Genomic DNA, 23,590 nt, shown 5'->3' with positions numbered 1-23,590 from the left:
TTTAGTTATTAATGTAAGAAAAAAATTCATTTATAAATTTTAGTCTAATATTACCATTCTAAAAGAAAACATGACAACTATTTTGGGAGAAGGCAAGTTAGTAGATTAGAGATCTTTCTTGCAAATATTATGTTTTCAAGAAGAATTATGAGAAGATGTATATAATGACCTGCATCTGTCGTTTTGAGTAGGTTAGTAGTGAAAGAATTTGGGCCAGAAACCTTTTTGGGTAGTAACTTAAAATTTTTAGGCAAGGTCAGCCTCCGACGGAATTTGGGCTAGGCGCATTCTAGGGCCACCTAGGAATGGGTGGGGTGAACTATATGGGCTTGGCTGTTATTTTCTTGTATCCAAGACATTAAGGAACCCATAGGGCTTCACGACATCAATTCGGGCGAGTAGAACTTCCAGAATCGAATTCAGTGAAAGAGATAGTTTCGGACATCAAGGGAAAGAGGTATGTGGTGAAAAATGAGATTTTGAGTGTCTGAAATTTGCATAATCCGCTATAGTAGGGTGTATAGACCGTTATTTCACGATAACTTTCATTATAACGGGATCGCTATAGCGAAGCAAATAAACATGATTTTATGCAGAAACAACTCCAAAACCTTCTATTTTCTGCACTTTTGTTCTTGAACCTGGGAGGGCGATATAGATCTATTTGCACTCAATTTCCCATGGAATTCATCGGTAAAGGTAAGATTATTATTCCCCAACTTTGTACATTATTTTTTTAGCCTTAGATTCTAAGTTATTCCTCCTAGGGGAGGCTTTTGACATGATTTTATGGTGAAAAAAGCCCTAAGTAGGGGATGCTGATCATTAGTTTGCCCAGGGTTAGGATTTTAGTCAAATCCACGTATAATTAGGCCTTTGTGATTTTTCGTTGCTTGTATTTATTATTTTAGACCAAGAACAAGCCAAGACACTTCAAAAAGGGAAAACTTTGATTCTTAAGAGTTTTTAAGAAGATTGATTCATGATAGGTGATGGTTGTATGTTTTTTGATTTACGTATGTATGCATGTCTACCGCTTTATAGTATCATTGTGCAATGCATGTTAGGGAAAACATAGAGTGCCATATGGAACGACATCATATTGATAATCTCATATATAAAATGGTTATGTGACGTGTGATTTCAAGTGTTATTGTTCATGTTGTTTGTTATTGTGCATGATTGTATGTGTTTGTTGGTTGGCTCGGGTACCACACTTGGTACATGATATCCCCAACGGTTGGCTTGGATATCATTCTTGATATATACTAATGGTTGTCCCAAGTACCACGCTTGGTACAAAGTGAATGTCACGCCCCGAGCCTACACCCTGGGAGGGACCGGCACTCGAAGACCATCGCTGGCCCCCAAGCGAACCCTTGGCCTGGCTTTCTTAACTCAGCGGAATAACTCAATGAAACGCAAGGTTTTTAAAACAACCTGCTTAAAATAACATCTGGCCAAAAAGGTAACTCGAGTCTCAAAAAAAGAATATTTACATATATACATAGATAAGAGACTCAAAACTAACTGACTGACTGTCAATGAAGCCTCTACACATACTGAGATGGATGTTGGAGCAGACCCCGCAACATCCTAACAAAACAAAACTAAGAACACAAAATAATTGAGTCCTCCGAAAAGCAAGGAGGCTCACCACTGACTCTGGAGTGCTTAGCTGGATCAACGACGTGCAAGATGCTGATCCGAGGTACCTGTATCTGCATCGTCATAAGATGCAGGCCAACTGGCATCAATACATTGAATGTACGAGTATGCGAGCTGGAAAGCTAAATCACGACTTAAGCTTGAAAAGAGTACAAGAGAACACTTACCTTGGCTCTGTTCAACTCATGAAAAACTGAACTCAATATATAAAGCAATAAGACACATGCAATATATAAAGCTTGCAAAACTCTTAAAACATGACGTAAAGATCATATTTATAATATCATGAAAATACCATGTTTTCTCTCAAGGTCTACTTGTGCAATGTATGAATGAAGTCCCACACCCCCATCCGTACTAAGCAGAACCCTCAAGGAACCATGCTCTTTCTACTGTGGGAGCTTCTCTAACTGACAAACCACCACTATGAATATGAGTGGTGATACAACGTTTTACCTCACGTTGCCCGAGGACCATCCTATACCTTTCCATGATATAGGAAGCTAATGATACAACGTTTTACCTCACGTTGCCTGAGGACCATCCTATATCTGGTCTTGATATAGGAAGCTAACTTTACTAAGTGGATCCACTAGTTTAACTTTCGTGATCATCTAAAAAGTATGACCCGATAGCTCCCATGTTGGCTACATGGTTCTTATGGAGAGTTGAGTTTAATATGAACTCGCGTCCCCAAATCGGTGCTCAATACTACTCCCAAAATGCTTTTAACTCATAAGTGTTTTAAACACATATTTCTTTAAATGAGATAATTACTCAAAATCTAGCCCAAAGGCTCACTTGGAAAACGATGTTCCTTTTCCTTGAAAACTAGCCCTAAGGCTCTTTTGGAATCATAGTTCCTTTCTTACTCAAATGTAAAAACATTTAGAAATTTCTTTGGGAATACATAGTTCCCTAATAGCTTTTGAGAAATGAACTCAACTTACACTCTTGACTTAACTTGAGTCTTGAGACTCTTTACTTAGCTTGAAACTCTAAGCTCTTTGCTTGACTTGAAACTTGAGTCTAAGAATGAAGTTAAAACATTCAATGAAGACTCTTGAAAAGCTTGGAGGACTTGCTTGAACTTACTTCTTAACATGACTTGACTTGACTCTAACTTTTCTTTAACTTGATAATAACTTGCCTTGAATTGGACTATGGATTCAAGGTATATGATCACACGTATTTGGATGATTTTGGGATGTTTAGAAACACTTTGGGGTGTTGGAAATAACTAGGGAACGTAGGTATAACACCTAGGAACATGCATGAGAAAGCATGGAAGGAAAAAGGGAACATGGCGTCCTTGGCGCTCTGCAAGGCGCGGAGCGCCAGCCCTTGCAGCTCAGAGAGCCAGCTTAGGCGCTTTGCAGGGCACGGCGCCCCAAGGGGTGAAGGTCAGAGCACTTCTTGGGGCACGACACGCCACCCCTTTTCCCTGACAATTTCGACTTTTCTCCCTCTTTACTCCAACTCTAAACCTTCTAATCTTCAAGGTTTCCAACCCCAAACATTTAGAATCATAAATCCCTCAATATTCAACAGATTACAACTCATAAACCAACCAGAAACATGCCCCAAATCACAAGGGACTTCAACAACACAATCAACAATATCAACAACACAACCATCAACTTCAACAACACAACTAATCCTCTTTCCTAATAATAAAATGAGTTGGGGGTGTGGGGGAAAGGATCAACCCACACTAAGAACTCACATACCTTGATAGGGATCACCCCCGACGATTTCCACGACGGAAACTTGTTGATCTCCTCGTCTTCTCTTCTTCTTCTCCTTCTTCTCTTCTTTTTCTCTTCTTCACTCTCAAGAACCCTAACTTTCTCTCTTTAAAATGGGATAAAAATGATCCAAAATCAGCCTAACACACCATATAATTCCAAAAGAAATGGCTAGGGAAAAAGACCAAAATGCCCTTAATTTTCCGTCAGATTTCCCTGCCAACTGCCCAACTTATAAAAGGCATAACTCGCTCACACGAACTCGAAATTGAGCAAACTCGGCGGCGTTGGAAAGATCATTCCACAAGCTTCACAACCATAACTGGGACTACTCCTAACTCATCATGAGCTGGAAGTTATGACTGCTCAAAGTTGGCCAAAAACTCACTGATTTCCACACTTAGCCAAATTCCAGATTTTCAAATCCTTTTCCAAAAATGAAAAATTTCAAATTCCAAGCCTCGTCTTAGCTATTTCAAATTGTCGGATGTTACAATATCTCCCCCTTGGAAACATTCGTCCTCGAATGAGGTTACTCTTACAAAGCTAAGGGTGCAACATTAATTCAACACCCAACAAACAACCATGCAAACACAACAACAACCGCAACATGCTCATTATAATTAAAAGAGCACTAAGAAGAAAATTAATACCTTAATTTGCATCTCTTCTGGATTCAAAGAGATGTGGATATCTCTTCTTCATGTCCTCTTCGGCTTCCCAAGTGGTTTCCTCAACAAATTGGTTCCTCCACAGGACCTTGACTGAGGCTACACCTTTCGTTCTCAACCTACGAACTTGACGATCTAAAATCTAAACAGGCACCTCCTCATAAGATAAGTTATCCTTGATCTTAATACTTCCAGTCAGTAGGATCAATGAAGGATCGTCGATACACTTCTTCAACATGGAGATATGAAATACCGGATGAACCGCTCCTAGTTCTTGTGGTAATTCCAACTCATAAGCAACATTGCCAATCCTCTTGGCTATGCGGTAAGGTCCAATATACCGGGGACTAAGTTTCCCCTTCTTACCAAACCTCATAACCCCTTTCATGGGTGAAACCTTCAAATATACCCAACCATCTACTTCAAACTCTAACGCCCTTCTCCTAACATCAATGTAGGATTTCTGACGACTGTGTGCCGTTTTCAACCTTTCTTGAATCACTCTCACATTTTCCAAAGCTTGGTGAACTAAATCTGGTCCTATCAACTGTGCTTCACTAACTTCAAACCATCCAATAGGAGATCTACATCTTCTCCCATAAAGAGCTTCGTAAGGAGCCATCTGGATGCTAGAGTGATAACTGTTATTGTAGGCAAACTCAATGAGAGGTAGGTGATCATCCCAATTGCCTTTGAAATCGATCACACAAGCCCTCAACATATCCTCTAAAGTATGAATAGTACGCTCTGCTTGCCCATCAGTCTGAGGATGAAAGGCAGTACTTAAGTTCACCTTGGAACCCAAGCCCTTCTGAAAAGATTTCCAGAACTGTGCAGTAAAATGTGCACCTCTATCTGAAATAATGGAGACTGGGACTCCATGAAGTCTCACTATCTCTTGAATATACAACTTGGCATAATCTTCTACTGAATAGGTAGTCCTTACCGGTTAAAAATGGGCTGACTTTGTCATTCTGTCGACAATCACCCAAATAGAATTATGCTGTCTGCGCGACCTTGGCAACCCTGTGATGAAATCCATATTGATCATCTCCCACTTCCATTCCGGAAGCTCTATTCTCTGAGCCAAACCACCGGGCCTTTGGTGCTCAACTTTCACTTGCTGGCAATTTGGACACTTAGCCACAAACTCTGCAATGTCCTTTTTCATGCCATTCCACCAATAAACTTCTCTCAAGTCACGGTACATCTTTGTAGAACCCGAATGAATGGAATATCTGGAGCTATGAGCTTCCTCCATAATCCTTTCTTGGAGTCCATCTACCATATGTACACACAATCTGCCTTGATATCTCAATGCACCATCTCCCCCTTGTTCAAAAGCTAATACTCTTTGCTTTTGGACATTTGCCTTCAACTCAAGCAAAATGGGATCTTGATCTTGCTTCTCTTTCACTTCTGACACTAGTGATGACTCGGCCCTGCTCGTCACTTCTATTCATTCTTCTACGGAATCTGTAAGTCTGACTCCCAGGCATGCCAGTCTGTGCATATCTTTTGCTAACTCTCTCATTCCTTCTTCAATATGGGCGGTGCTACCCATAGACAACCTGCTCAAAGAATCAGCAACAACATTGGCCTTACCTGGGTGGTAAAGGATACTCAGGTCGTAGTCCTTGAGTAATTCTAACCACCTCATCTGTTTGAGATTAAGCTCTTTCTGAGTAAGCACATATTGAAGGCTCTTGTGATCGGTGAATATATCAACATGCACACCATACAAGTAATGACGTCATATCTTCAAAGCGAACACTACAGCCGCTAACTCTAAGTCATGGGTCGGGTTCTTCTCATGAACTTTCAACTGTCTGGAAGCATAAGCTATAACCTTGCCATTCTGCATTAGGACACAACCCAAACCAATTCTAGATGCATCACAATACACCACAAAACCTTGAGTACCTTCTGGTAGCGTCAACACTGGAGCTGTAATCAATCTCTTTTTCAATTCCTGAAAGTTTTTCTCACAAGCTTCAGACCATTGAAATTTCACTGCTTTCTGAGTCAACTTTGTCAAAGGAGATGCAATAGACGAGAACCCCTCAACAAACCTTCTATAATAGCCAGCTAAACCCAAGAAACTCCTAATTTCAGTTGGAGATGTGGGTCTAGGCCAATTCTGCACTGCCTCAATCTTCCGAGTATCAACTTTGATTTCGTCACCGGACACAATGTGGCCTAGGAATGCCACAGACTTGAGCCAAAACTCACACTTAGAGAACTTGGCATACAACTCTTTGTCTTTCAAAGTCTGAAGAACTGTTCTGAGGTGATTAGCATGATCTTCTTCGTTCCTTGACTAGACTAGTATGTCATCAATGAAGACGATAACAAACGTATCTAAACAAGGTTTGAAGACTCTATTCATCAAGTCCATGAAAGCTGCCGGTGCATTGGTCAGACCAAAAGACATGACTAAAAACTCATAATGTCCATATCTAGTTCTGAAAGCTGTCTTTGGAACATCACATTCCCTTACTCTTAACTGATGATAGCCTGATCTGAGGTCAATCTTCGAAAAACAAGTGGCACCCTGAAGCTGATCGAAAAGATCATCAATCCTCAGAAGAGGGTACTTATTCTTGATGGTAACCTTATTCAACTGGCGGTAATCTATACACATCCTAAGGGAACCATCTTTCTTTCTCACAAACAAGACCGGAGCACCCCAAGGTGAGACACTCGGGCGAATGAAACCCTTATCTAGAAGGTCTTTCAACTGCTCTTTCAACTCTTTCAAATCTGTTGGTGCCATTCTATATGGCGGAATAGAGATAAGACGAGTATCTGGAATGAGATCTATGCCAAAATCTACTTCTCTCTCCGGAGGAATTTCGGGTAGATCATCAGGAAACACTTCTGGAAAATCTCTTACTATAGAAACTGACTGAAAATGAGGTATCTCAACACTAGAGTCATTAACTCGGACTAAGTGATAGATACAACCCTTTGAAACTAACTTTCTCGCCTTAAGGTACGAAATAAAACGACCCTTAGGCACTGCTGAACTACTACTCCACTCTAAGACTGGCTCATTCGGAAACTGAAACTTGACTGCTCGAGTTCTACAATCTATCAATGCATAACTAGCATGAAGCCAATCCATACCTAGAATGACATCGAAATCTACCATGTCTAACTCAACCAAATCAGTCATGGTGCTCTTGTGATTGATGGAAATAGGACAATCACGACAAACTCTTTCTGCTAAAATAGAATCTCCAACAGGTGTAGAAACACAAAAGGGTTCACAAAGTCTTTCCGGATGAATATCAAACTTATTTGCAACATAAGGAGTTACAAAAGATAAACTTGCTCCTGGATCTAACAAAGCATACACATCAAATGCAAAGACTTTGATCATACCAGTAACAACGTTTGGAGAGTTCTCTTGCTCATGACGACAGGTGATGGCATAGAGGCGATTTTCTCCTCCACCGGTACTAGAAGTAGCTCCTCTAGGTGTCGTCCTGTCTGGGGGAGTAACTGATGAAGAATGGGCCCTACTGCCCAGATTTCCACTACCTTGATTGTTCTTAGGGCACTCTTTCATGAAGTGACCCTCTTGCCCACATTTGAAACAACCTGTCTGGCCTTGACGACACTTCCCTGGATGGACTCTATCACACCTAGCACATGCAAGACCCCGGTTACTTCCTTGTGCTATACTATTCTGAGATTGTGCAGGTCCAGCTTTGAAGTTCTGTGAATTTTGTGCTGCATACCCACTTTTATTTCTGGGTGCAGGTGCACTAACAGATGATGGAGTAGGTCCCTTTTGCCTTTGCTGAAAGGAGGAACGGTTCGCATTACCTTTCTGCTGCCCGGACTCACTACCGGTCTTAGCTCTCTTATTTCTGAACTCTTCTTTGTGCCTCAGCTTCTCTTCCTCGACCTGTTGCACATAGACCATCAACCTAGATATGTCCATGTCTCCGATAAGAATTGCAGCCCTACCTTCCTTACATGACAACCGAGACAACCCAGCAACAAACAAACTCATTTTATTTCTCATGTCCACAACCATCTCCGGAGCATAGCGGGATAGTTGGGTGAACTTCAGACTGTACTCATGAACACTCAAATACTCCTGCTTAAGTGTGAGGAACTCACATACCTTGGCCTCTCTTAATTCCCGAGGAAAGAAATGCCCCAAGAAAGCTTTCTCAAAAGAAGCTTAACTCGCAGGTGATGCATTCTCAACTCTGCCCCCTTTCCACTGGTCGAACCAAGCTCTAGCAACATCCTTCAATTGATACGCAACTAGTTCAACCCGCTCAGTATCTGCCACATGCATCACATCAAAAATCTTCTTCAACTCCTCAACGAAGTCCTCTGGATCCTCAGTAGTGCTCGAACCCATGAAACTCGGAGGATTCATCCCCAAGAACTCACGGATCCTAGAAGTGTCAGCTCCTTCATGTCGAGCTCCCCTTTCCTGACCAATCTGATTAGCTACAGCTTGACTTAACATTCTAATTGCCTCTCTGAACTCGGCATTAGAAACTTCCCCTTGATCTTGCACTCCCGGTGCATAGGGTAACTCCTACTCATCAACATAACGTCTAGGAAGACGCCCTCTACCAAATCTTCGTGGAGGGATGATTATCTGAAAACACGCGCAAGCACGGATTAGGAAGAAACTCTTTAGAGATAAACTCTGACGTACGAGATGAGTGTGAAAGAAGTGAGAAATCTTCCTAAATGTTGCAGCCTCCCAATTATAGATGTGGCGCGCTTCACACCGATAACTAGGACTCTATAGACACGGCTTCATAGACTCCCTAGGACTCTTGAACTCTGTGCTCTGATACCAAGTTTTTCACGCCCCGCGCCTACACCCTGGGCGGGACCGGCACTCGAAGACCATCGCTGGCCCCCAAGCGAACCCTTGGCCTGACTTTCTTAACTCAGCGGAATAACTCAATGAAACGCAAGGTTTTTAAAACAACCTGCTTAAAATAACATCTGGCCAAAAAGGCAACTCGAGTCTCAAAAAAAGATTATTTACATAGATACATAGATAAGAGACTCAAAACTAACTGACTGACTGTCTATGAAGCCTCTACACATACTGAGATGGATGTTGGGACAGACCCCGCAACATCCTAACAAAACAAAACTAAGAACACAAAATAATTGAGTTCTCCGGAAAGCAAGGAGGCTCACCACTGACTCTGGAGTGCTTAGCTGGATCAACGACGTGCAAGATGCTGATCCGGGGTACCTGTATTTGCATAGTCATAAGATGCAGGCCAACTGGCATCAATACATTGAATGTACGAGTATGCGAGCTGGAAAGCTAAATCACGACTTAAGCTTGAAAAGAGTACAAGAGAACACTTACCTTGGCTCTGTTCAACTCATGAATAACTGAACTCAATATATAAAGCAATAAGACACATGCAATATATAAAGCTTGCAAAACTCTTAAAACATGACGTAAAGATCATATTTATAATATCATGAAAATACCATGTTTTCTCTCAAGGTCTACTTGTGCAATGTATGAATGAAGTCCCACACCCCCATCCGTACTAAGCAGAACCCTCAAGGAACCATGCTCTTTCTACTGTGGGAGCTTCTCTAACCGACAAACCACCACTATGAATATGAGTGGTGATACAACGTTTTACCTCACGTTGCCCGAGGACCATCCTATACCTTGCCGTGATATAGGAAGCTAATGATACAACGTTTTACCTCACGTTGCCTGAGGACCATCCTATATCTGGTCTTGATATAGGAAGCTAACTTTACTAAGTGGATCCACTAGTTTAACTTTCGTGATCATCTAAAAAGTATGACCCGATAGCTCCCATGTTGGCTACATGGTTCTTATGGAGAGTTAAGTTTAATATGAACTCGCGTCCCCAAATCGGTGCTCGATACTACTCCCAAAATGCTTTAAACTCATAAGTGTTTTAAACACATCTTTCTTTAAATGAGATAATTACTCAAAATCTAGCCCAAAGGCTCACTTGGAAAACGATGTTCCTTTTTCCTAAGGCTCTTTTGGAATGATAGTTCCTTTCTTACTCAAATGTAAAAACTTTTAGAAATTTCTTTGGGAATACATAGTTCCCTAATAGCTTTTGAGAAATGAACTCAACTTACACTCTTGACTTAACTTGAGTCTTGAGACTCTTTACTTAGCTTGAAACTCTAAGCTCTTTGCTTGACTTGAAACTTGAGTCTAAGAATGAAGTTAAAACGTTCAATGAAGACTCTTGAAAAGCTTGGAGGACTTGCTTGAACTTACTTCTTAACATGGCTTGACTTGACTCTAACTTCTCTTTAACTTGATACTAACTTGCCTTGAATTGGACTATGGATTCAAGGTATATGATCACACGTATTTGGATGAGTTCGGGATGTTTAGAAACACTTTGGGGTGTTGGAAACAACTAGGGAACATAGGTATAACACCTAGGAACATGCATGAGAAAGCATGGAAGGAAAGAGGGAACATGGCGTCCTTGGCGCTCTGCAAGGCACGGAGCGCCAGCCCTTGCAGCTCAGAGGGCCAACTGAGGCGCTCTGCGGGGCGCGGCGCCCCAAGGGGTGAAGGTCAGAGCACTTCTTGGGGCACGACACGCCACCCCTTTTCCCCGACAATTTCGACTTTTCTCCCTCTTTACTCCAACTCTAAACCTTCTAATCGTCAAGGTTTCCAACCCCAAACATTTAGAATCATAAATCCCTCAATATTCAACAGATTACAACTCAAAAAACAACCGGAAACATGCCCCAAATCACAAGGGACTTCAACAACACAATCAACAATATCAACAACACAACCATCAACTTCAACAACACAACTAATCCTCTTTCCCAATAATAAAATGAGTTGGGGGTGTGGGGGAAAGGATCAACCCACACTAAGAACTCACATACCTTAATAGGGATCACCCCCGACGATTTCCACGACGGAAACTTGTTGATCTCCTCTTCTTCTTCTCCTTCTTCTCTTCTTCTTCTCTTCTTCACTCTCAAGAACCCTAACTTTCTCTCTTTAAAATGGGATAAAAATGATCCAAAATCAGCCTAACACACCATATAATTCCAAAAGAAATGGCTAGGGAAAAAGACCAAAATGCCCTTAATTTTCCGGACAGATTTCCCTGCCAACTGCCCAACTTCTAAAAGGCATAACTCGCTCACACGAACTCGGAATTGAGAAAACTCGGCGGCGTTGGAAAGATCATTCCACAAGCTTCACAACAATAATTGGAAATACCCCTAACTCATCATGAGCTGGAAGTTATGACTGCTCAAAGTTGGCCAAAAACTCATTGATTTCCACACTTTGCCAAATTCCAGATTTTCAAATCCTTTCCAAAAATGAAAATTTTCAAATTCCAAGCCTCGTCTTAGCTATTTCAAATTGTCGGATGTTACAGTGAAGATATCCATAAATGAGTAACTTGAGTACCACGCCGGTACGCTAACTATGGATAGCTCGGATACCATGCCAGTACACTAACAGTTTGATTTGGGTTCCATAAGAGGACCATGTTTGTGTTTATGGTTCCAAGAGAGGGCGACTGGCATTGCATTTGTGATCATGTGAGACATGCATCCAGATATATGTTGTTTCATGCCCTATGACTGGGAATCGGTATGCATTGATAATTGTTAATTTATGTGTTGTTCTGTGTTACTCATGTACTGTAGTAAGTAGTTTACATTCATATCTTGGACTGACCATGTGATCCTATCTGTACATTGTGGTTTGTGTACTGATACTGCACTTGTTCTTCCTTATTGAGTACATGACATCTTCCAGCAGCTCCAAAACCTCAGTTAAGGGACGTCTGACTTCAAATTCAAGGGTTAGCTATTCTTCCTGGTTGTCATAGATTCCTCTATTTTTTTTTGTACATCTTTCTGGACTAAGACATTGTTAGAATTTTGTCATTGTTTTTGAACGTCAGAGTTGCATCCCCTTTAGTTTAGAAATTAGGGTTTTGGTACCACGACTTTCATTTCCTTGGGGTTTATTTCCGCATAATTGTTTTAACTATTGGATTGAGTTTATGGGGACTCAATTCTTTAATTGGTTGTCTAAACTGTGTTTTCTATTTATTATGATGAACTTGGTTTATAAAAGATGTTTTGGGTTTAGTTATGGTTAGTTATCGATTCTCCTACCAGGTGATTTAGTGTGTGTCACTCACGACAGTCTGAATTGTGACAGAAGAATACACATATTGCTCCTTTGCGGGGGAGGGAGGGGTGAATCTAAGCGGGTTGGGTTGGAAATTGATTTTTTTTTCTATGTGGGGCAGGTTGAAGTCGTCGCGAATTTATACACCCACAACTGCCCACCCCATTTGCCATCCCAGAGTAAATACTAATAATTTCACTTAATGAAAAAACATCAAAAACAAAAGTCAAAGTGGAAGGATATACATTTGTGTGTTGTACCTTTCATTTGAAATTTCCACGTCCAATAATTCAGTCGTCTTTCTTGACTCTCTTTGTTTGTTTGTTTTCTTTTGATGGAGATCTGTTCATGCATGCATGTAGAGTTTAACATCGATTTTAAGTTTGATTTTACTTGCTCAAGTATGGTGAATAAAAAATTTCGTTAAGGATGTTGAAAGTTATATATATGTATGGAAGATATTTTTTAATCTATATACTTCGTATAATTTTTTATATATAATAATATAATTTTTGACGATGGGTGTCCGGCTGACCACCCTAAGCTATATGTGGCTACTAGGTTGTGTAAGTGGTGATATTTCTTGAGCTAATGTTTCGGTTGCAAAAGATCGTATATTAATTAACTAGCACAAAATCAAATAATCCAAGCAAATAAATAAATTGAAATAATAGCAAGATTTAACGAGATTCGATTAATTGTTTATGTCCTTGGAGTAAAAGCGGAGAGAGTTTTTCACTATATATGAGAACCTTACAAGAAAATGTACCATAATTAGGATTTAGTCTAGCTTTGATTTTTTTTTCTCCATTATTGTACTATTTTTGTTCTTATCTATTTTGTTGAATATACATAAATGGTGACAAGTTGAATTTGATGCTTGAGAGATAGATTAAAGTCACGTTCACTTAATTAAACTATCAAAATGAATTTCAAAGTGAGAAGAATAAAGTATCAAAATGAAAATTCAAAGTGAGAAGAATAAAGTGGCTAATTAATGCAATTAAGTAAATGAAGGGAGAAAGAAGACTAATAGAGTGGAAAATTGTGTAACGTTTATTATTATTGAGAAGGAATAAACGTTTGTTTAACGGCTAAAACGTTGCTTTATTTTTATAAAAAATAGTTTTTCAGAAAAGTAGTTTTACAAAAAGTAATTTATGTTTAGCTAATTCATTTGAGGAAGTGTTTTTGATAAATCAAGTTGTATTTGACTAATTATGTTAAAAACTGCTTTTATTTTTTAACAGTCAAATTACAAAAAATGATACGTATCAATACTATAAAGTTTTAATTAAATTTTTATTTTTATTCAAATAAAATGTACATATGTAAATTTTCAATCAATATATACATAGATAAATAAATAAATAAAATTAAATATAATATTAACATAATTATTTAAATATTAAGCAAAATAAATATTTAGTGTTGAAATAAATAATTTTATGCTTCTCCTTGTGTTTTTTAAGAAGCACAGTTACATTTTTTTAGTTTTTTTTTCTAACAACAGACAAATTGTTTTTACGTCCATTTAAATGCAATTATTCTAATTAGCCGAATAAGTTGGTTTTTCAAAAAACAAAAAATAAAAAAATCTTCAACATAAATATTTTTGGCGTTCCAACCATTTCAAAGAGGCTCTGATATTGATCATCATTAACTATGATATCCATTTTGAAATTTCAAAACTGACTAGTATTATTTTCTTGTCTGTAGAATAGTACAATATAATAAATGCGTACTATAGAAATTACAAGTAAAATGTGATATTTTTGTGTTGTAGTTTTCACTTGAAATTTCCAAGTCAAAACTTGTGCAAGGACTTGAAGAACAATAAATACATTTTCATTCATGTATCCATAGTTGTCTTTCTTTGACTTTAATGTACTAAGATGTGGAGCAGCGGAAGTGATTGAGGCGCACTTCATGAATTTGGACGAGTTCATTATTTTTTCGTAGATTTTATATTGGAGAAATTACTTAATTACACTTCTTTACTTACTTTAATATCCATTTAAACGCTATGTATCCCGTGCACAACGTTATGTATCCCGCATGTATCCCATGCACAATGCTATGTATCCCGCTATGTAGAATGTATCAAACCAAATGTATCCCGTGCACACAGAGGCGAATTTAGAATTTTTCGAATATGGGTGCACCAAGAAAAATGTATTAAGTGGGAATTGATTCTCAGTCCTCAAAGTCAAAAGCTCAACATTTAACCATGTGGATCAACTAGACTTTTTATAGTACGGGTGCAAGAATATAATATTATACAAATGTTAGAAAATATATGCATAAAATATCTAATTTTACGAAGAGACCACAGGTTCGAACGCCCTATTTTTTGCACTTAAATTCGCCACTGCGTGCACAACGCTATGTATCCCGCAAACATCATTTTTAAGGGATTTTTGGTAAATAGAAAACTAGAAGGGATAGGATGTTATTTAGTACTTATAATATGTGGTTCCTATAATTTATACTTTTATATTTATACTAGAAAATTAATTATATATATATGTATATTAATTCATGAATCTCTAAAAAATTGATTGATAACTTATGGTAAAAAAGGAGTCGTGTAAATGTTTTCATGCTAACCCCCAATCTTTTAATCCTGGTTCTGCCTCTGAAGTAATAATATTTGGATGAAATTCACAAATATGATTTTATTTTTGTAATTAAAAACTATTTTTTTTGTCTGAATTTATGTGACACATCGAATTTCAAAATTCAAACAAATCTATTTTGATTGTAAATTTTTCATATATCTTTTAAATATTTTGGATTATCAATTATCATGACTTAATTATAATACTTTTACATAGTTTCTAAATATATAAATATCATTTAAAAAATTAAAAATTTTATGCGCAAATTTCTAATTAAACTTAAATTATTTTACTTTTGAAAAGTGAAATATGTCATAAATTAGGTCAGTAGGAATAGTCATTATCAAGCAAATAAAAAAAACAATAAAAGTTGTAGAAAGATAATTTGGACAGAGAGATGTGTCATAAATGAAACTGATCAGTTAGCTTTCTTATTTATAAATGAATAGAAGTGTAGTTATTTTTTTTTTAATTGGGATAAGACATAAATATCTTTAAATTATTTCTGAAATTTCAGCAATAAATTTAAATTTAATTAATATTTTATTACTTTCTTATACTATTTTAAAATGAAATAAATACACTTTAAATGTTGTAACGTTGAAAGTCTACGTACTCTCTAGAAAGCAAATAAAAAACAAACAAAAAAATGAGAAAACTTCCTTCAATATTATACACATCATTTTTAATTGGTTATTTTACAATTAGTTAGTACATATAATTATTGACAACTTAATTTATATATGTTTAATTATTTTTATTCCCTCCTCACTTAACCTTTTTATTTTTCTCTCTTTCATTATTATTATTTTTTTTTATCTATTTTCAATTCATAATTATTTTTTTAAGAAATTAATTTTTAAAAGTATCCTTTAATTTTAATGTTTTAATTATTTCTTTTATGTGTATTTAATTTTTGCACTTATATTGACAGTTGTCTTTTTAAATACAAGACATTTGAAATCAAATCAAAAGGAAAGACAAAAAAAATAAAAAAATAAAATAAAATCAATAGAAAAAAAGAGAAACAATTAATAAGGGTTAAAAAAAAGTTTTTATTTTTTAAAATTCCGTGTGTTAACTTGGCTTAAATACAAGGTAAAAGAAAATAAGAATATTTTTCTTAACTATATTTCTTTAAAAAATATATCTATCTATATATATATATATATATTACTATATAAGAAGAGGGAATAAGTATTCACCACAAGTCAACATGTGTTTTACTATATAACAAGAGGGAATAAGTATTCACCACAAGTCAACATGTGTTTCAATAAGAAGAGGGAATAACCAATATATTTATAAAAAGAAATGACATATAAAATAAAATGGAGAGAGTATTGGTTTTTCAAAATGGAAAAGGACAAAACACATATAAAAAAAGTTGGTTTAACTCTCAAACATAAAAAGTAACATATGTTATTAAAAACTTTAATAAAAAGTACTATAATTTACAATAAATAATAACTTCAAATATCTACAAGACAACAAAAAAAAGACTAATTTTTGTACTACTTGTGTCACATAAATTAGGATTGGGACGATTTTAAAATTTTAATTTTGGTTATACATTATAAAATAGCCGAAAAATTGAATGATATAATTTTTTTAAAAATAATCGAATGAATCGTCCTATCGATAACCCTAATGTTACTTCTACTCTGTTTATTTTACTTAAATTTAGAAAAATATGCTTTATTTCTACCCTCAATCTTATCGCTACATTTATTTGCTATTTAAAATTGAAATTAAAAAGACAAATGACAAATAAGTTTCTATATTATCTCACTTATGAGCAAAATATATTATAACAATCTTTACTAATTTTATAACAATACATAAACTATACTCCCTCCGCCTCATATTAGATGGGCACTTCCAACTTTACACGGTGATTAAGAAATCATTAATACATTGGAAGACTTCACCATTTTGCCCTTTGTTTATATCAATGCACATTGAAATGAGTTACAAAAAATACACATACAATATAGGAATGGTCATATTAATTGTAGGGGTAAAATGGAAAAGAATTAATTAATTCTATCCTAATTTAATAAGTGCTCAAATAATATGAAAAAAATATTTTTAGTAAGAGTCTCATCTAATATGGGACGGAGAGAGTAACAATATAACTTTATTAATGTTGGACCCGGGCAACGTCCGGGCTTTCTTTACTAGTATATATATAAAGGAGGACCATAGATAAGGTGATGTGGCACCTCTCTATGGCCTCCATTTGCATTTAGCTTTTTTCTTCTTTTTTTGGTTTTTTTTAAAAATAAATTAATTATTATATTATAAAAATAAACTACTTAAATTTATGACAAATAAATATTTTATTGATGGAGGAACATTTATAATAAAAACTCTTCATATTATTTTATTATTTATTTGTCTCACTTATAATAAAAGGAGAAACATAATTTATCTTTTTTTGACTTTTTTTTTTAATTCAAATTAATTATTGTATTGTAAAAATATATTACTTAATTTATACAAATAAATATTTTATTAATGTAGGAACATTTACAACAAAAAAACTCTCCACATTCTTTTTTCTATTTTTTTTTTATCTCACTTCAAATCATGAAATGATAATATTTTTTTTTACATTTTAAGTATTTTTATCTTTATTTTTTAATTGATTCACAAGGAGTTATTACCCATGACTTGCCCCTCTTTAATTTTTACTTTTAATAATATTCATAACTCTCATAATTTTTATGTCCATAACCTTCAAACTTAAATTTGTAAGTTTATGATGTCTTATGGTATTCCTTTATTTTGTCTATAAATTCATATTAGTTTCATGAAGATTCACATTCACAATTATCCTTTCTCTTTTCATCATATTGGTTTGGTTTGTAACAAAAAAGAAGTACATGAAGGTAAGAAATATTTCATTGCAAAATTTTATTTTTTATTTCCTCTATTTTTGTCTATATAAATTCGTATTTGGTTTGTGAATGAAACTAAAAAAAAAGTACATGAAGTTAATAAATATATCATTCTCAAGTCCTTATTTTTTCATTTCCTCTATTTTGTCTATATATATATATATATTCATATTTATTTTCATGAAGATTCACATACAAAGTCATTCTCAAGTGTTTCTTTTTATTTTTATGTACTTAGACATGCTTTCTTAATATTTTTTAATGTTTGTATTATCATTCATCAAGCAAGTATGATTAAAAAATTCTATGTAATTCTTAACAATGTTTTGTCTTTATGCAATTGCTCTTTCTAATAGTTACTTTTCCGGATATAATATAATCTGATTATAATATTTGTTAGATTTCAAGAAATAATTATTATTTAGTATTGTTAGTATTATTGAAAAGATAATATACAAATATATTACATATAGTTTAAATTTCGTTCTTTCTTTTGACATAATTATTTTTAATTGGTAATATGATTATTTTTTTTATTCAGTTGGTTGCATATAATGAAGAGTTTGACATATGGAGCAAAACATGATGACGGATCTACTTGCAAAGGAAGATGATAGAAGGAAAAAAAAACGAAGCATAATTAGAGATTATTTTTTTACTTTGAATTGTATTAGCAACTTAGTTACTTTTGTTAGAATTTTCTAAATTTTGATTTGTATAAATAATTTAGCTAAATATATTATATTGTCAATGCTAATCATTTGATCCTTTATTATTCTACTTTTTCTTTGTTATGAAGCAAAATTAATATAATTATCTCATTTTAACAACAAAAAAAATTATGATGATTAGGAGTTTCATTTTTATTATAATTATAAAAAAGTAATTGAAAAATAAAATATTATTTTCACGATGCCATTTTTTGCGTATGTAACAATCTATTTTCGTCACCGTTCTTTTTGCTTTGAAATGTAATTATAATTTTTATGTAGTCACCAATTTTTATATTTTCTCTGTTCATTTTTTGTATTTTCACCCCTTATTTTTATTTATTTATTTTACAAATAAAATCAATGCATAATTAGTAATACATTTTATGTCTAATAAAATTATACATTTGAATTATTTATAACTCATGTCTCTTCATCTTACTTGTAACTTTTAATATTAAATATTATTCATAACTTTTGTATGTTTCATTTTTCATAAATCTTATAAATATTTAATTAATGTTTAAAAAATTATAATAAGCAAATATAATAATAAGGACATAATAAAAAAATCAAATTCGTTTTGACGAAATTAGAGTTTGAATAGAAAATTAGTACTCCTACAAAAGATTAAAACATATAAAATATTTTCAACGTAATACAATATATTGTTATTTCAACATATTATCTCTTATTCCATTTACTTCACCACGGTGAATATTTTGTTCTACTATATACATATACAAAAAAAATTATATTTTATATGTTTAAAAAAAAAAAAAACTATGATATCGCAGATGAAAAGAAATATTAATATTATCTATATATTCGATACTAACCTAAATATTACATATTTCATATTATTATCTTATAAATATTTCATATAGCCGCGCGAAGCGCGAATAATTTCACTAGTAATAAAATATTTACAAGTGTGGCAACACGTGTATCATCGCAACTATTTGAAATTGAGTCTTGATTCCATGTCACCATAGAAGGTGCACGAAATTATAGAAAGAAAAAAAAAATTGGGGAGGGGAATAGGTTATTGTAAACTAATTAAGTTAAAGTGTATCGCTTGTATTTTAATTACAATTTGAAGGATTTATTTGTGTCTTATCCCTTTTAAATTTAATAGATATTACTTTTTTTGTCTCAATTTATGTGACTTACTTTCCTTTTTGGTCCGTTCCAAAAAAAATGACACATTTCTATATTAAGTAACAATTTAACTGTAAAATATCTATTTTACCCTTAATGAAATAATTTACATCCACACAAATTTCTATTATTCATTTTGGACCACAAATTTTAAAATACTTCATTTCTTTCTTAAATTTCGTACTGAGTCAAATTACCTCATATAAAATGGGACGGAGAGAATTGTACTCTATTAATGAAAAAAGTTAATATAATCTATATATAATTGATAGACGACAAAAATATATACGCACGTAGTTCAAAACAAAATAAAGACGACTTGAATGGATAACTAACACATGGTTGAGTAAAGTTACGTTAATGAGTCAAAATGAAAATTCAATGTGAGAGGAATAAATAAAGAGTTTAGTTTGTGGTAAGAGAAAGTGACTAATTAATACTTTTAAGTAAATGAAGGGAGAAATTAAAGAAGATTAATAGAGTACGTGGAAAATTGTGTAACGTTTATTTATATTATTGAGAAGGAATAAGATAGGTCATAGTTAACTAGTCATACGCTTAATTGGCATAATACATATATTGGACCCTAAACTTGACTTCAAATTTCAACTTTGACCTCCAACTTTCATAGTGCACAAACAAGCACTTTAACTATCCAACCTTTTAATAAATAAACACACGATTTTTGGAGCAAAGAGCGTGAAATGCAAACGCTTCCACGTGTATTAGTGAGCCACTCAATGGCTGCCAACTAATTAAACACTTTACACGTCCATTTTAGAACTAAAAAATAAAATTAAATTAATTAAGGGTAGAGTTGTCATTTCAGCATTTTTTTTACTGTTGTGTGCCTCAAAAATTACTTCTAACTCGCGCAAAATGCGTGCACATCACGCGTTTTGCCAGGTAAGACACGCGTGTTTATTTATTAAAAGGTTGGATAGTTAAAGTGTCTATTTGTGCACTTTGAAAGTTGGAGGTCAAAGTTAAAATTTGAAGCCAAGTTTAAGGTCCAATATATGTATTATGCCTACTTAATTTGACCGGAAATATCCATTTTGAAGTCGATATAATGTTCGTATCTTTATAATAGTATAATAGGATATAAGACACAAATTTTTCTAGATTATGATCGAAATTTCAGAGACATATTTAAACTAAAGTAAATTTCTAAATCAAAACTAGAGGACCAATAACATTTTCATTCATCATCAATAGTCATCTTTCTTAACTTTAATGTATTGGTTCTAAGTTTGATTTTTAATTGCTTAAGTAGATTCTAGGATGTGGAAGCGGTGATGATCGGATAAAATTAGGGAGGACTATGGGGAGTGCGGTGTGCGGCGGGGATTGAGTTTAATTTGTAAAAAAATTAATTCGCTCAGTATAACAATTTTTTTTTTCATTTTCAATTTGCTCCGTATAAATCCGCCCACATGAACCAGTCTCACATAATTTTTTTCAATATTTTCCCTTTCTAATTAAGCTTGATACTAAAAATAAAATTTATAAAAAAGAAAATTTATTTTTTCATTATGTTGTATTAATTTAATAGATAATGACTTAAAATCTTATTTTTTTAGAGGTCAATTGATGTAAGAAATTGTATTAGTTTTTGATTAAACCATTTTCAGTTACTATCTTGAATATTTTAGTAACTTTAAAGAAACTATTTTTATACATAATGCTCTATTAATGTTATAACATATAATAAGTTAAAATTAAGTTTGAACCCGTCCTCCCCACACCGCCCCACGTAGCCTTAAAACCGCCCTGTATCCGCCTGCCCCCATTGCCGTCCCTGCTTATGATTATGGATTTTTGTAACAAATATGTATTAATTACTAGACCGTGTGTCTAACAACTTTCTTTATTAGTAATAACAATTCTCTGAAGAGAGAAGTACAAACAAGAGGGTCTAAACGTTACCGTACACCAATGCTAATGAAGTAACAAACCCTAGATAAGGTTAGGTTTACAATATCGAAAATGATTTTCATCATTCGTTTAGTCGTTATTTAGGAACAACCATTAAATGGTTTTCTTTGCTTGTTACTAGCCCAAAGTGCTCATCAACGTCCAAATCACAAGGTTGCATGCCATTTGGAAGGTCCAAATCAAAGCAATGCACCAATTGTGCCAACATAAGGCGGACAACGGTGATCCCCAGCGGGATTGCAGGGCAACTTCTTCTACCAGAGCTAAATGGTAAAAGTTCAAAATCCCGTCCACGAATATCTATACTACTTCCAACAAATCTCTCTGGTAAAAACTCCTCAGGCTCGGGCCAAACATTTGGATCCCTCTGAATTGCATAATGATTTATCACGATTCGTGATCCCTTTCGTATATGGTAGCCATCAACGACACAATCTTCCATGGCCTCACGTTGCGTTATTGGTATAATGGAATGCAGCCTCATTCCCTCTTTCACAACCATATCTAAGTAGTTCAACTTCTCCAAGTCTGACTCTTTTACCATTCTTTCAAGTCCTACCACTTCTTCCAACTCCTTTTGGAGTTTTTTCATCACATGAGGATGTCGAAGAAGCTCTGTTACTGTCCAATCTACCAATGTTGCTGAAGTATCGATTGCTGTAGCAAGCATGTCCTGTTACATATAAGACAAATTAGGATGAACAAATTTAAATCGTATATAATAAGAAGAAATACAAGGGATATATGAAATTAAATAACATACGATGAGAATAGCTTTTATATTGGTACGATCAAACTGAAACTGTGTCTCTCCTGAATGCATAATGTCTAACATCGTGTCCACCAAGTCTTTGGATTGCTTTTGGTCACGAGACTGTTCATGTTCATCGATTATCTTCTCAAGAAATCCATCAAACACCTTTGAAAGTTCCTTGAGTTTACGCGTGATTCCTTGGAGATCAATTACACCAAGGAAGGGGAAAAAATCTCCAAGATTTGGTGTTGCACCTAAATACACAACTTCTTGAAGTATACCTTTGAATCCCCTCTTGTCCAATTCTTCATCCATGTACTTCTTTCCAAACAACATCGAACAAGTTATGTCAGCACTCAACTTTGCAACTTTTGCACTAAGATCAACAACACAACCACCATCATTTTTAAGCGAGTTGATCTTACTTCTTGTGTTCTCACGGATTGAAATGAATTGATCTTTTGATGAGTTAAAAGGTCTAGAGTGACCAATTTGCGCATATTGTGCCAGTATGGTCCATACCTTGCAAATACCAAATTCTTATGACCGTATGACAAATACTTAGCTAACTCGTTATAAGGCCTCGTAGCAAAGATATGATCATAAGTTTTGACGAATTTTTCGGCTGTATCGACAGACGATGCAATATATGTAGGTATTGGTCCTAGTCTAATATGGAAAAATGGACCATATTTCTTTGCTAGGTTTCGTAAATCATGGTGTGGGTTTTTCCCTAACAAATGAAGATGTCCTAAAATGGGGATTCCCCTTGGACCTTGTGGAAACTTTTTTCTCTTGTGGATATTTAGGAACTCATACAAGGCATACACAATACAAACTACTACTAGTGTTTCCCATATCAAAGTCATGGCTAGCTAATATGACTTCCCTAACTTCTAACCTCTAATGGAATTTATAGAAGCATCAATTGAATAGTACATATGGAACTACAAAAAAATACTCAATTTATGGGGGTTATTTTGTCAATTTGAGGCAGTTTTTGACTCTCACAATAAGAATTGCAGCGGTTTTTAAAAACGCTACAATTACCTTTGCCACGAGCATATTTGTGGCGGTTTTAAGAAACCTCCATGACGACCGCCACAAAATCACTTTTTAATTTGTGGAGGTTTTTTAAAATCAATTTGTGACATTTTATAACCTCCACCTTATTCTTTTAATATTTTTAAAAAAATATGTTTGCATGGATTTAAAATTGCCACAA

At 34.6% G+C, this 23,590-nt stretch overlaps 1 protein-coding gene and 1 pseudogene across 2 annotated transcripts in view; both read right to left on the bottom strand.

Moving 5' to 3' along the window:
* The window catches only part of LOC125820257 (uncharacterized), a 32,414-nt gene extending 18,368 nt beyond the window's left edge, over nt 1-14,046 (bottom strand). Inside the window, exon 1 of the mRNA XM_049499691.1 lies at nt 14,033-14,046. The gene's annotated coding sequence lies outside the window, so the exon portion shown is untranslated. The remainder of the gene's footprint in view (nt 1-14,032) is intronic.
* Nucleotides 14,047-21,652: 7,606 nt separating this feature from the next.
* LOC125820240 (cytochrome P450 71AU50-like) lies at nt 21,653-23,246 on the bottom strand (annotated as a pseudogene). The gene is made up of 2 exons (XR_007442510.1): nt 22,375-23,246; nt 21,653-22,284 (listed from the first exon to the last, which is right to left on the bottom strand). The product of XR_007442510.1 is annotated as a cytochrome P450 71AU50-like (transcript).
* Between the last annotated feature and the right edge of the window lie 344 nt (nt 23,247-23,590).

Source organism: Solanum verrucosum, unplaced genomic scaffold (assembly GCF_900185275.1).
Source record: "Solanum verrucosum unplaced genomic scaffold, falcon-dt-bn FXZP01000229.1, whole genome shotgun sequence".
Lineage (NCBI taxonomy): Eukaryota > Viridiplantae > Streptophyta > Magnoliopsida > Solanales > Solanaceae > Solanum > Solanum verrucosum.
This window is presented reverse-complemented; position numbering and strand designations above follow the sequence as displayed.